This window comes from Silene latifolia, unplaced genomic scaffold (assembly GCF_048544455.1).
Source record: "Silene latifolia isolate original U9 population unplaced genomic scaffold, ASM4854445v1 scaffold_70, whole genome shotgun sequence".
In the NCBI taxonomy this organism is placed as follows: domain Eukaryota; kingdom Viridiplantae; phylum Streptophyta; class Magnoliopsida; order Caryophyllales; family Caryophyllaceae; genus Silene; species Silene latifolia.
In genome coordinates this window covers 14,817-30,086 of record NW_027413609.1, presented here as the reverse complement: position 1 = coordinate 30,086, position 15,270 = coordinate 14,817, and positions in this window count along the sequence as shown.

Sequence of the window (15,270 nt, the reverse complement as noted above, 5' to 3'; positions counted from 1 at the left end):
TAAATTAAGACATATATGAATATGTAAGTATATAGATCTATTTTTCCTTCAAAACCTTTATCTCTATTTTGGCTTTTGCAAGAGAAAATTTGAGTGGGTTATCTTTTTCTTTTGATTTTAACGTTGATCGGATGTTAGAACTCGTTATTGGAGACGTTTGATAACCTGTTCTACGCTTGTCGGCGAATGATTTTGTTTAAATCTGTCTTTGACTTGGAAAGTTAGCGTTCTTGTGTGCACGACAAGAGCAATTTCGTTCCATGAATGAGACTTACACTTTTGAAAACTCTTCATTAATGTTTTTGAAAGTATTTTGATTTTTAATTTATCAAGTGATTTGCCTTTCAGCCTGCTTCTGTCGGAAAATTTTAGTTGAAACTTTTGAGAGAATTTTAATTCTTACAAGTGAGTAACCTTTTAATGTTTTGGTTACCAATTTCAAAATTCCGGTTTTATTTTTATATGGCCTTTCATTTCTACTTTCAAGTTTCGAGGACGAAACTTTTTAAAAGGTGGGGTGATTGTAACACCCGCGAATATACCATTTTGACATTTAAAATTTATTAAAATCGTTTAACCACTTTATTATATATTTTTGAATTATTCAATTTAATTAATTTTATGTTAAACACGATTTTTATAAACGTATTATATAAAAGCTCGTTTATATAAAAATACGTACGTTTATATTATATCTTTAAGGAATGATTTATATAATAATATATGTATACGTATTTTTGGTCGGATAATAATAGTGACGGTAATAATAATAATCTTCGTCTTAATTTCCGCCTAACATTAGACCGTCACATTTCATTTTGTACCTACTTTAATCCGGACCAACCAAAAACCAACAACACATTCACCTACATATACTCTACTTTTAAATACCTTGTATATTATTATTATTATTATTATATATTATTATTATTATATATATATATATATATATATATATTATATATTATTTTTATTAGATATTTTTGTTTGTGTGGTTGTTGATGTCTACCCGCAAACCCCACACCCTTTTTTTCCTCATTTTTCTTTCTTCTTCTTCCTGCACCAAACGCAGCAGCAGCAGCAGCAACCAAAAACAAACACCCATTCCGTCTCCTTCATACCCCATTTCCTCCCTTATTTCTCAAGCAAACTTCACTATTTTTATACCATTAGCTTCCTCTCTCCATCCTCATTCTTTTAAGTTGAAGACTGAAGATAGGGCCGCGTTATGGACGTTTTTACTCGGGAATTCGAGGAGATAAGGTAACGGTGATAGGTTACTCGACAATGAGTCGATATTCTATCCTTTCAACTCGGTTTTTACACTCATTCATCTTAAAGTTTTAATCTTTAAGCGTTTTCTCATGTGTGGAATTAATTTTGTTTAGCTTGTGGTCGGCTTAGTTGGCTACTAGTTGTTCCCATGGCTTAATTGTCACGGTTTTGTCACCTCCAAAACCCGAGTATTGCTTGTTGTCACTTCGAATGACCGTATGCTTTCCTTGCTGGTTTTCTGGGCTCATTTATGGCTGAATTATAATGGCATCATCCTTGTTTAAGTCGTACTCACTCCGTCTCAAATTTGTCTTTGGGGTTGTTTGTCTGAAATCGCATACCTACTAGGATACTCACCCTGTTTTACCCTCCTTTCTACTGTTTTCTTTCCCTGTTCTGGAACGGACTGAATGGTCCCCTCGATTCCATTCTTTGTTGGTATCCTTACGCTACTATCGTCACATGTGTACTCGATGTTTCCCGCTTGAAAAACTCAGATTTTAGACGGTGGGTGTCCTGTTTTTATATCGCGTATTGGACAGGGTTACTCCTTTATTTTGCTGCTGTTCGTGTGGTTGGTTGTAGTCGGGTTGAACTCGGTTGGACTGGTTGGTAATGGGGGGACAGACCGTGGATGCATGTGGCTAGGCTGGTGGCCGGCTGTGGGCTGACAGTGTGGCCACGCACTGGTTGCGTTGGGGGTAGTAAGGGGCTGAGTTGCACACTCGTGCTCCCCATCCTCCTTTCCCCTTCTTCTGTTTCTTCATCTTTCTCCTAGGATAATTGTTGTGTTGGCAATTTGGACCGTGTGGTTGTGTTTCATTTTGGGACCGGTCCATACGTGGGATTTTGGGCCATATTTGATTCCATCGTGTTTACCCTCGATAATCTCGTGTCAAATACCTCTTAAGTCATGTTTATAAATTTTTTTTGGCGCTAGTTTGGTTTATTTAAAATATGATTAAATATCCGTCTCGTATTTTATATAACGTAATTCATTAACTACCTTTCTTTTATATATTTGTTCAATTGGGCTCATTTGGTTTTGTTTGTTGGGCTCACCTTGATTCCTTTGTTGGACTTGTTGTGTTGGACTATTTGGTTTTCACATGCTTCTTATGTCGGGCTTAACATATTCATTGGTTTGGGCATGTTATGTCACTTTTGTTGGGCTTCACATGGTTTATTTGTTGGGTCTCATATGTTCTATGTATTGGACATGTCATGTCTTATTTGGTTGAATTCACTATAATACATTTATGAAATATTTATTTATAAATGGTTACTTTTGGTGAGTCGTGTTCTTAATAATGTCTGGTATTGTTCGGTTGTGAGAGTATTGGTCCTATCGGATACTAGGGGTGAGCTATAAGCCCTCTAGTTGCGATATGATCGTCGGGATTGATGTTCCCATCCGTACTCATGGTGAGATGCAAGCCATAAGTATGAATGTGACATTAATAATCCCGTCACATGTGCATGAAAAGGTTATTATAAATAATTACTTGTAAGAGTCGTATTCTTGTAGAAATGCCATATTACCATCGTATGTGCTTGACATAATTTTTGCCCTGCTTGTGCTGTTCTGGCAAGCACGGGTTTGACCTACTTGTGCTGTTCTGGCGAGTACGGTTTTAGCCTACTTGTGATGTTCTGGCAAGTACGGCTTTTGGCCACTTGTGCTATTTTGGCAAGTCAGTCTTACCTTAGTCTTTCCGCCACTTTCGTGTTGTTCTGGCGATTGGGGTACTCGGTCTCTTTAGTAGTCGAGTCTTGGGTGCATGTTGTGCTGGCGCACGTCGAATCGGGATGTACACCCGAGAATCTGCAGATTTAGACTAGGGTCGTATCATTATCGTAGTCCTACCCAGGGAAATTATAGTCTAAGAGTAGTAAATGTCTTGTATTATTTGGATGGTTACTTTGGTCATATCTCCTTGAAATACGTGCTCGTGGCTAAGTGGCCGTGTCGGTTTCCTTGTCCTTCTCTTCCATTTATTTAATGTTTCTTATGCCTTACTTGTTTATTCCATCTTTTCTTTTACTCTTGTTGGTTTAAAAACGTATAATCCCATGTTTAGTTATGATTCGATTCAATCATGTCTTATCTAATATGATTGTTTGTTTATGTTCTTTGTTATGTTCGTTTCAACATATTGTGGCTGGGAGAACCTTGAGTTACTCCCCACTGACTGTGACGTTCATGTTTACATGAATGACAGGTTGTGAAGATGCTTATGTGGGGAAGACGTGTGGGCTAGCGAGAACTAAACCCTTAGACCATAGTTTCTAGTTTAGAAACCACTTATATGTTTATTCGTGGGATATCTTTTCCCCGCCTTCTAGACTTGGGTTGTAATAACCTAAGTTTGTCTATTATTGTATTTGTTTCATTTCATTTTGGCACCCGCGTGTTAATCTTTAACTAATAACAAAATTTTTTTTAAAATATCACAAATTTCCGCCTTAATTTATTAGTTATATTTTCCGCGTTATCGCGGTGTGTCACAGCCATGGAAATGGTTCAATGAACCACCTAATTTTCAGCATTCTAGTTTTTATGTTGATGCATGTTTTTATGCAAAGTCTAGCAATTTTTTTCTAAAAGTCTAGCATGTTTTTCTTCTTAGTCAAGGATAATAATTAGTAACCTTGGAAATCATGCATAGCATTTAATTGTAACCTTGGAGCCCAAGGATTTCGGCCTATATAAGGACCGAAATGCCTCATTTGTAATCATCTAAGTTTTAAGAAAATTTCACATTGTGTGATAAAAATCGTTGTTACGAAAAACCTTTATTTTATTCGACGCGTTTTCGAGTAAACCCTGATTATTCTCAATAGGTCTTGAGAATCAATCACCATTGGTTGATCTATAGGTCTCGATCGAGCAAATATCCCTTTTATTTACGTTTTACTTAGCTTCAAGTAACACGAATTGATCGGGTTGCACCTACTGCATTTGGGTCCTTCGTTTATTTGTAGCACAATTAACACTTCCGCTCGCGATACGCATCAATTGTGGTATCAGAGATTTGGCTCTTGACTTCCATTAATCGAGACAATCCCAGGGTCTTGATTTCTTATTAAAAAAAAACGAATTTTGAAGATCCTAACGTTCTTCGAAGCCTTCGTGATGCATTACGTAACATTCCAGAGTTTAACCCACCTTTGCAACCACATCGGATTGAACGGGATGTTGAGGAATTCAAGTTGAGTGAATTACCCGAATTCATGGGAGGGACGGATTATTGGAATATGTGTCCTCCGACAATAATGTGATCACAACCGTCGATCATGATGATTACATGTTTAAGTCTCATTTTAAGAATACAATTGGGAATTAATATTTTACTGTCAACTGGTCCACACATATCGGTAATGATTGGCTGACTAGAGTTTGACATTACTGTCGTGCGACGGTGGTGATCAGTTGATCCCCTTAGGTCATACCTAAAGGGTAACACTCTTAATTGATTATTTAATTGATCGTATGACGATACGGGTTAATTAAATTACTTAAAATTGACGGACGATTTTGGAAGTAATATTTACGTATCTCATTATAATTTGATTAAATAAGATTTGGTCTAAGTGATCGAATTGTTTTATTACTTAGATGAAATTATTGTTTAAGGAAACAATTGCATTTGAATGAATAATTTATTATAAATACAAGATGTGGTGATTTATAATTGGTAAATTATTTTGGTACAAGTAATTATGAATTACTAAGTCGATTTTGTACATGACGTATTTTTATTAATGCGTTGATTTTTAATATGTTAAAAATGCATAACAATTTTACATGACTTTTGACATGTGACAAATTGACAAATTGACAAAGATAAAATGGAATCCATTTTATCTTAAATGGACCGAAATAGAGGGTGTATTATGATAAATATTGTGTTGATTAATTAAGTGGAAAGCATAATCATTTTACCTAATTGCTAGCCATGCATACCTAGTTACTCTTGTGAAGAACACCTTGCTCATGCATTGGCCCCTTTTACCCTCCCCTACCCGGTTTTCCTTGTAGAAAAGACCAAAGGGTTTTCTCTATTATTTACCTAATACACTACATAAAAAGTTTGGTATATTATTCATTCATTCTATCATCTAAAATATAGAGTTTTAGAGAGATAAAATTACTTCTTCTTTTCCCTTCTCTTAACCGAAAATTAAGAGACCAAAATCAATATTTTTGGGTCAATTTTATTTAGATTAATATTGTTCTAGTATTAATAATATTAATTTTATTAAGAGGTTATCTTGGGTATTATTCCTTGGGAGGGATTCTAAACTTGAATCCTTTGTTCATCCAATTTTAGGAGAGCTCAAGAACAACTGAGTAGGAGAACTCATTTGTGCCCAATAATCCGAAATTTCTATTGTAAGAATGACGATTTCTTCTTTATCTTTATTCATGTTTGCATGCATAAGATCTAAATTAATTTTATGACTAAATTAAATTGTAACATATAAGAATATGTTGTATTATGAGATATAGATTTCTAACAAGCGGTATTATGAGCCTTAGGTTGTTTGCATGCAAATCGGTTATAGTTTTTCCGAGTTATACGATTAACAAATAAAACTTATAAATTTGTGTTTATTATGATATATCATGAAATCAATTATGCATGTTAAAATTTATGATCTTAAAATGTATTTAGGATATTTTGGTTAATTTATGGATTTTTATTGTTCATTTTATATAATAATGGCATTAAAATGTGATTTTATGATAAAAATGTCATTTTCGAACTAAAATTAGCTAAACTTCGATTTCCAAGTGGTTTTTGGATATGTTTTCACATATATTATATTCCGATGACCTATATTTGTTCATAAATGTATCAGTTCTTATGCTCGAAATATGGATTTTTCATGATAAAAATCGAATTTAAATAAAAAATAGGTTAATATGAGTAATATTTCGAATATGGTCATAGAAATTTAATATGTTGTCATATGCAATTTTATAAGATGTGTGTAAAATAATTGGCTATAATGAAGTCTTTATGCATGATTTATGAATTTTTGATGAAAAATAACATAAATAATGACTTTAATTAGTATAAATTGCTAAAACATACTTCATGACTAAAGAAAAACGTCACATGTTGCATTTTATCATATATTTCAGATCTAAAATTGAAAAGTTGATAAATATAATTTTTCTCATGTTTTCATGATTATAATTGATAAATCCGATAAACCGCAACATTGTTTTTCCTGATAACTTTCGAAATTTTTAACCTAAGTTTTTGAACATTATGAGTGTCATGGTATTTTTCCAGAATGTTCATGAGTTTAAATTTCAAATTTCAAATTTATTTGAAATTTTTATGATTTATTTGAAGTTTATGGCTTTATATTGTAATTTTAAGTCCTTTTATGAACAATATTAAGAAATGTAAGTTAATTATTGTCAATATGTTAGTGGAGACTAATTTTGAGTCCTAATATGGTTAGGGTAATTAACAAATACATAAATGTGATTTTATGTAATTTATTGTGATTTTAAAAGGTTGAATCACGCAAATCCGTAAAAACCGTTTAATATACGATATTGACTCCTTAAAGGCGATTTAGCATAAAATTGGGCATTTTCATACATATTATAATGTTGCATTTTATTTATGATTGTCATAATTTTATTTTATGTAATTTTTGAATTATGTAATTTTACTTAGTATGGCCTTAGTTTTTAATTGGTATTACCCGAAATGTATGGGAATATCGATTCGGTTGTAATTTATTGTGATCTCGTATCACCGTTTTGTAATTTAATAGATTTATTTTATTTTAATTACAAATGTATAATAGGAAATTATGTAATTTATTTATTCCGGAGTTCCTTGAAGACGGTGCCACTCAAGAAGGCGATCCATTAAAGACGGTGTTACCTCGAGATGCGTGCTAAAACCGAAGTTCAAGGGACCAATGGAGTTGGTTTCCGAATTTGTAATAGTTTATTAGATTTACTATTTTACGAAGGCCATACTAGGATTTAATTTATGTTTTGCATTTTATTTATATGTCGCATGCATCGCTAAATCGCCATAACTAAAACATGCATCATCATTTTAATCGAGTTTATCGACCGTGTCAATTATAATTATCGTAGTTCACCGCTTTAGTTCACTTAAAACGTGATAGATAATAAATTGACATAACCTCTCGCTAAAATAAACAATTGAGACATAGCCTTACCAAAAAGTAGAAACCATGAAAACCTATTTCGTGAGGGAGTGCACTCGGCTTTACCGGGGTAAAAACCTTTTTACGTAGGGGAAGTGGGTGATAAATGTCTACCCACCTAATTTATAAAGATGAGGGTTGTGTTCGGCTTTACCGATGCCCAAGTTGATGTAAATTTGGATCATGGACACATTTATTCGAATTTTGAGTTGAACTCAACGAAAGTATTCTCGACGGTTGCCGGATATGTTTTGGGCTAAAGATAAATTTCAATGTAAATTTATCGACCAAGAGTTCTAAAAGTAGAATCGATTAAAAGGTTAATCCACCGAGTTATATTGATAAGGGTTGTTTTCGGATTTACCAATGCCTACGTTAATATGAATTTGGGTCTTGGAATCATTTATCAAAGTTGGGTAGAGGTCAATAGATAAATGCAATAAAACTTGTTTAAATTAAATTTTTAAGAGTGTTATTATTATTTTGAAAACGACATATGTTTTATTCCTTCAATTATCGTTTTGTAGATCGCATCTATTTCTCATAAAAAATGGCCACTCCAAACACCAACGCCATACCTCTCACTATACTTCATGGCTCCGATCCTTCATGGATCGTTGTAAACTTGAAAAGAATGGGTCAAATTTCTCCGATTGGGATGCCCAACTCAAATTAGCCGCCCAAGGTGACGACAAGCTTCGTTACCTCACCGAGGCCTCTCCACCCGAACCTAATGCTAGGTCGAGTGCCGCTATTAGGGAAGCATATGAGGCTTACCACAAGGAGTCCGCCGCAATGAAAAATGTGTTGATTTTTGCGATGGAGGCGGATCTCCAAAAGGAGAGCCTTTAAAATCGGCACCGCTAAGGAAATATATTCCAAGCTTGTGACAATGTTTTCACAAACTCCGAGGATCGTCCAATATGAGGCGGCCGCGGCATTCTTTGGTCTCGACTTTAAAGAGGGCCAAAAGGTTAGCCCTCACCTGCTCAAATTAATGGAGCTAGTTGAGACTTTTAAGATTCAAAAGGTTGAAATCCCCAAAGAGCTCATTCTAGATAGGATTCTACACTCCTTATCCAAAGTCAAGGCATATGTTTAATTCCGGGTGAATTTTAACATGCAAGACAAGGACGTGTCTCTTGAAGAGTTGCACAAGTTACTTGTGCAAGACGAAAGAGACATGGGGTTAAATGTTAACCCACCTAAGGATGTGCTTAACATAAGCACCAAAGAGCAAGGGGAAATTCAAGAAGAATGGGAAGAAGGGTAAGAAGCAAGCTCCCACTTTCACCAAGGCTAAGACTTTTGAAGCTAGCACTTCCAAGATCAAGAAGGGTCCTCTTGATAATGCCATTATTGTAATGGTGTTGGACATTGGAAAAGAAATTGTTCCAAGTATCTTGGTGACATCAAAGCTGGAAAGATCACTCCAGTAGGTAAATGACTATCCTTTCTTTTATGTTTCTAATTCAACTATGGTATTGTGATACAAAGTTGTGATAATGTATCCCCTTTTTATTGTAAATAGTGCCTCCACCAAGCAAGGACAAGGGAAAGGAAAAGCAAGCTTGAGAAATCATCAAGAAGCTAGGAGTAGCTTCCATGAAGCTTGGCTTTTTATTGTCTTATTTTAATTTATGTTTCGGATTTTTAGAACCTTTTGATTTCCGTGTTCGACATGGAAATGTTTGATCCTTTCTAAACAATTGTTGTATTTTTGATTATGGTGGCTTGGTTTGCAACCCAAGTCACCCGTTTTGTCGTATTTTTCCGTGTTCTAAAAATTCGTCTTTATATGCTTGCTCAAAGAAAGATATGATCATCCACTTAAAGTGATCTAATAGAAAACTATAATGATGGGACTCATTATATGTCCACAAGCTTAAGGCTTGTGTATGATCAATTAAAAAGTGATGATTGATTTGATGAACTCTCGTAAAGGAATGTCAATCACCAAGTACACTTATCAAATCAAAAACTATTAGTCAACCTATGAGATAGTCCTCCTTATACTTCAAAAATCATTATATGTGTCTCATATGCTATCTTTGAATCTCTATTTTATTTATTCTAAAGATAGAGTGGGAGAAAAATAAAGACACAAAGAACACCAAGCAAAATTTGTATACTTGTGTAAATGAGATCTACGCAAGAAAGAATGATTTGTATACCTATTTATATTGTGTACACGAATAGATGAGATCTATGGTCTCGAATAGATGAAATCTACATGACAAAAGAGACCAAGTGAAGTAATCAAAAGAATATGTTCTCAAGATAACTACATGAGGAGACCAAAAGAAAGTTTTGGAAGAAGAATGACTAATGTAAAGTCTTAACAAGAGATTTGGATAGTTTATGAGCAATTTTTGACCAATTTACTTAAGAGCCTAAATGAAACAAAGTTGAATCCTAGAAAATAAATGAGATTTATGACTAAAAGTTGCAAAGATTGATATGCCGATATCCACAAGAGCTAAGTTAAGTAATAACCACGCTAGTGTCATTACTTAACCTCATTATGAAAATGAAATGGTTAAACCTCCTTCCAGAAAAGGGTATTTTGAGAAGGACGTATATTAAATTAAATTCACATTTAAATAATGACATTGCTACGCATCATTATAAAATGAATGAGTTGGAGATTAAAATCTCTTTCCATAAGTTTAAAATTGAAACCTTTTCAAAATAGGTATTTTGAAAGGATATGCTAGGAACATATATGGTTTTATCTTAATAACTTGGCAAAGCAAAATATATTTCAATTCTTGAAATGTTTCGATTGAGTAGTCAATTGCGAAACATGTGGAATTAAGTGGGAGGTTGAAATTATTATGTGAAGACATGGAATTTAGTGGGAGCAATCATCTTGTAAAAATTTATAACTCATTACTCATTGAGAATGACGAGCTAATACTATCTTTCACAAAGAAGTATTTGAGTATTCAATTCTGGATGAAAATGGACTATGATGAATCCAATCACATCATGAGATGTTGGATAAGTATTGAGATATACACATCGAATCAACGAGAAACGTAGGTTATTCATGTCAATGAAAATGGAATTGCCATTAGCAGTCATGGTCGTTCATTGAACCTAAGAATGGTTGATCACATGATTATTAATTGCTAATGTTTCCACCATTAGAATAATCATGCACATGTCAAATTATGAATCATATGCATAAGAGCATGATGAATCATTGGCAAGCCATAGAAGAATCGTCATGAATTCTCGAGGAGAATTAATGAGCGATTCCATTGATGGACAGAACACTTTGTTATGTGGCAAGAGGTTGCACATATTGAAGTTCGATCACACGTAAGGATTTATGAAAATCCTAAGCTATTCAAGCTAAAAGGAGAAATAAGAAGCTTGGAAAGTTATTTAGTTATAGTAAGAAGTTACTGAAAACTAATATTTTCTAATATGTTAGGACATATGAGAAGTGCTAGGCTAATCATCTTGACAATTATTGTAAGACTCTACAAAACGAATACTTAGTGCATTGTGAGTGAGTAGAACACTTGACCAGTGCAAGTTACATCATCCACCACAAATTCGTTGGTTATGTGATAAACAACCAGAAAGTTCTTTCACGATAAAGAACCCAAACCTAGGTTGGGAACCTATATGTGTACTTTGTAAGGTTCATGCTGTGAATATAAAGGAAAATGCAATAAAAGAAGTCTGAACACATGGGCACATGGTATGTTAAACTTCTATTGCAATCGACTAGTGTTTATACACTTACGATATACATCACAAGGTTGTAATATGGTATTGACTACCCAGATGTGATGTTGACATTCGTCGTTTGAGTTATTATTAACTCACCTTATACTTTGTTACATCCAAACGGGTTGTAGAGACAATTGAACCCCGTTAAAGTGAACACGGATTAACATAATATTCGCCCATAGTCACTTGTATAAGGTGACGTCTCGAAGTGACTAGAGTGTGATGCGATTGATGGCAAGTTCAAGTGCCATGGAGTCATGTGTGATGACTAGTCGATCACATAGGCAGACTGTTAGGAACACCTTGTCGGGCCTTATGACCGCTTATAGAGTTCTGACAAATTTATATAGCCTGGTCGTGGCGAGAGCTACTATAGTATTCTAATGAGTCGATTCTTTTGACTAAAGACTGTTCGCCTAAGATGGCACAGTTTCAGATTAACTTTGATTTGTGTTACTACGACCTTCGTAAATGGGGTCAAATGGGCATATTTTGGGTTATGATGGCTGTGGCTAGTCGAAGGGAATGAGTGCGATAAAAATTGTCCACCCCTAGTCAGGGTTATAACCATATCTCAAGGCCACTCGAGGAGTAATGAACTGGAAATGCGTGGCCACGCTCGGAAGGTATCCATGGTGGATGATTTCGGTCAATCAGTTGTTCTCCAGATCGAGGAAACCACTCTCGATATGATCACTTCCAAGTACGACCTGAAAGACACCTTGCATTGAGTGGGAGATAGTAATAGGACAAGAGAATTGGTGACGCACACTTGTCGAGGACAAGTGGGAGATTGTTGGAATATGTGTCCTCCGACAATAATGCGATCACAACTGTCGATCATGATGATCACATGTTTAAGTCTCATTTTAAGAATACAATTGGGAAGTAATATTTTACTGTCAACTGGTCCACACATATCGGTAATGATTGGCTGACTAGAGTTTGACATTACTGTTGTGCGACGATGGTGATCAGTTAATCCCCTTAGGTCATATCTAAAGGGTAACACTCTTAATTGATTATTTAATTGATCGTATGACGATACGGGTTAACTAAATTACTTAAAATTGACGGACGATTTTGGAAGTAATATTTACGTATCTCATTATAATTTGATTAAATAAGATACGGTCTAAGTGATCGAATTGTTTTATTACTTAGATGAAATTATTGTTTAAGGAAACAATTGCATTTGAATGAATAATTTATTATAAATACAAGATGTTGTGATTTATAATTGGTAAATTATTTTGGTACAAGTAATTATGAATTACTAAGTCGATTTTGTACATGACGTATTTTTATTAATGCGTTGATTTTTAATATGTTAAAAATGCATAACAATTGTACATGACTTGTGACATGTGACAAATTGACAAATTGACAAAGATAAAATGGAATCCATTTTATCTTAAATGGACCGAAATAGAGGGTGTATTAGGATAAATATTGTGTTGATTAATTAAGTGGAAAGCATAATCATTTTACCTAATTGCTAGTCATGCATACCTAGTTACTCTTGTGAAGAACACCTTGCTCATGCATTGGCCCCTTTTACCCTCCCCTACCCGGTTTTCCTTGTAGAAAAGACCAAAGGGTTTTCTCTATTATTTACCTAATACACTACATAAAAAGTTTGGTGTATTATTCATTCATTCTATCATCTAAAATATAGAGTTTTAGAGAGACAAAATTACTTCTTCTTTTTCCTTCTCTTAACCGAAAATTAAGAGACCAAAATCAATATTTTTGGGTCAATTTTATTTAGATTAATATTGTTCTAGTATTAATAATATTAATTTTAGTACGAGGTTATCTTGGGTATTATTCCTTAGGAGGGATTCTAAACTTGAATCCTTTGTTCATCCAATTTTAGGAGAGCTCAAGAACAAGTGAGTAGGAGAACTCATTTGTGCCCAATAATCCGAAATTTCTATTATAAGAATGACGATTTCTTCTTTATCTTTATTCATGTTTGCATGCATAAGATCTAAATTAATTTTATGAATAAATTAAATTGTAACATATAAAAATATGTTGTATTATGAGATATAGATTTCTAACACGGATCCCGGAGACTACCTCGAATGGGAACGAAAAATCCAACGCATGTTTGAAGGGTAATATCCGTATAAAACCCATAATTTGAAGGATTATAACGCAAATTTTATACGTGATTAAATGTCATAAACGAAAACAACAATGAAACGATAAAGATTAAGGAATAACCTTCGGTCCTAGTGCAAAATGGCAATGAGAGATCAAAGTAGATCTCCTCCTAAATGATGCACCTAAGATTGTCCGAGAAATGCCCTTGTGCTAGAATGAATCCTCTAATTGCCTTGCAATATTGAGAGGATTGTTTTGTGAGTTTTCGTTGGATGTGAGATCCGAATTTTGAGAGGCAATTTTCTCAAAACCCTAATGTATTTTTGCAAATGACAATTAGGTTACAAAAGAGGAGAGACTCCCTCTTTGTATGGTTCGACCGTGAGCTTTAGATGGGGAGAGTGGGCTTTCCACTTTCTCTTATTTTTAACTCATGGTACGACCCGAAATGCGCTAAATGTATATGACACGGTTTTATCATAAATCGTCATCGGTTATCGGTTATTAAAGCATCAACTAATAATACGGATTAGTTGAAACATTAATACATGTCCGACAAAGACGATATTGTATAATTATATTTATTCAATATACATTAATCAAATATAAATCGTTTATATTCAATTTTACGAATTAATTAACTTAATTCGCTTTAGCCATTATTATTTAATCCGTATTAAATAAAATATCTCAACATCACATTTTTGACTAATTAATAGTCAAATAACTCAGACTAACTGGTTAGTCAAATTTGGCATCTACATGACTGTATTTTCATACCGTCACATCTCTCAAACGTATCCTATAGGTGTGACTTTTAGGGACCAGTTGATCACCGCCATCTGTATGACAATAACGTCAAACTTATCTAGCAAGCCAACCGTTATTGATAAACGTTGACCAACTGATTATGATACAAAAGTATACCCTTTGATCCTTTTAGAGATTTATAAGTCCTTGCACTAACTGTAAAGGACACCAGCCCCAACAAGCTCCCACTTGTCCGTACAAGTGTATGTGCAATGACGTTATCCGCACTAACTGGAGGACACCACCTCCAACAAACTCCCACTTGTCCGTACAAGTGTATGTGCGATAACCGATTCTCATATTCATTTAAAATTTCTCCCACTCAATGTAAAACAATTTGCAGATCCGGATCCGCAAAGGTCGTATTTTACAATCGATCTGTATCTAGAGTGGTTTCCCCGACTAGAGAGTAACTTAACTGATAAAACGAATCCGTATCCGAGCATGGCCATGCATTTCAGTTACAGCTCCTCGAGTGGCCCTAAGAAATGTCGAGTACCTGATAAAGGCTGAATATCTCCTTCAACTCGAACTCCTTCCGATCTAAGCACAGCATGAAATGACCCAGAAACAATCTACTTGGCCCCCTGTTACGGATGACCGTGAGAAAGAAACCAAAGTCACCCAAAATCTGCCTTAGTCTCAAGAGACAGTCGATAGTCAAAAGAATCGACTCTTAGGATCACTATAAAAGTCCTATCCACGACCGGGCACCGAATGTTGTAAAACATTTAGGACTCCACGTTGATGTCACAATTGTGTCCTACGAGATATCCGTATAAATCGCCTCTGTGATTGGTCAGTCAACCTGTTGACTTATGGCTCGTTGAACCCACCATCAACCAACGTCACAAAATAATTACCTTGAGTTATTAGCTCACGTGGGCAATTAAGGACCAAAAATATAATGCTTGTTCAGTTCACTTTGTGGTGTTCAAAATTTGTCGTACAAATCCACATGAAAAACAAAATATATATAAAATATCAAAACGATGATGTCGTATAGAGTACAAAAGAGGATGAATCTAATCCATAAAAGAGTACTACAACTTAGGAACACGTTTAATTCCCATGGAATTAACGTGCCCTTCATGCTTATCTTGTCGTAATGGTTTA